This window comes from Myotis brandtii, unplaced genomic scaffold (genome assembly GCF_000412655.1).
Source record: "Myotis brandtii unplaced genomic scaffold, ASM41265v1 scaffold779, whole genome shotgun sequence".
Classification (NCBI taxonomy): Eukaryota; Metazoa; Chordata; class Mammalia; order Chiroptera; family Vespertilionidae; genus Myotis; species Myotis brandtii.
In genome coordinates this window covers 74,709-75,832 of record NW_005371125.1, presented here as the reverse complement: position 1 = coordinate 75,832, position 1,124 = coordinate 74,709, and positions in this window count along the sequence as shown.

Below are 1,124 nucleotides of genomic sequence, written 5' to 3'. Positions count from 1 at the left end.
ATCACTGTCAGTGGCAGGGGGCTTCTTCCTGCTTTCCCTTTCGCCTCCCTGCATTGTGCCTACATATGCAAATTAACCACCATCTTTGTTGGTGGTTAACCGCCATCTTAGTTGGCAGTTAATTTGCATATCGCCCTGATTAGCCAATGAAAAGGGTAGCGGTCGTACGCTAATTACCATGTTTCTCTTTTATTAGTGTAGATTGTGCTCCAAAACAATTACATCAATATTGACTCTTAGTAACAAAGTACAGAAATGCCTCTTTTCCCACTTAATCATGCAAGCTGACTATTATCAAACATTTTTTCAATTTAAACGATAAAAGTGGCTATCTCTTTGCATTTTGAAATTATAAGTACTGTATGGTTGTTTTTAAGGCATCTGTTTCTAGTGACTGTGCTTTCATATTTCTATTTGGTTGTTTTACTTTTTCTTATTGACTCTAAATAATAGAAATAGCCTTATTCCATGCACACGATTTTTAAAAATATATTTTTATTGATTTTTAGAGAGAGAGGAAGGGAGAGGGAAAGATAGAAACATCGATTGGCTGCCTTCTACATGGCCGGCAACCCAGGCATACACCCTGACTGGGTTCGATTCCCAGTGACCTCCTGGTGCATGGGTCAATGCTCAACCACTGCACCACCACGCCAGCCAGGTTTTACACAAGACATTTTCAGTGTATGTTATGGAGGCAAGACTTATAAAATCCTGACTCATTGAATGACAGCAGAGCTATGTCCAAGAAGTAGTGTAGAAAAATAAGACAGTGTGACAAATTTCTTTGAAATTCCATCCGAGGCTACAGGTTACTTTTTGGATTATAGGAAACTAATAACAAAAATGACTTCACTTCACTAATTATTTAATATTTCACTATAGTTTAACTAAAATTCATTAGCAGAATGCCAGAAAACCTATAATCAATGACGGTTTCATCCTTTTCACCTATACATGTATGCAGAAAACTTTGGAGGAGATATTTGCTACCAGATTTTTTCCATTACAGTCAATATCTTGATGCATTTTCAACTTCAGTATCTACACAATTTGCAGCTGACAATCATGGAAACTAATATAATAAGTAATTACATATTATCTCACATTACAATTCAAATTAT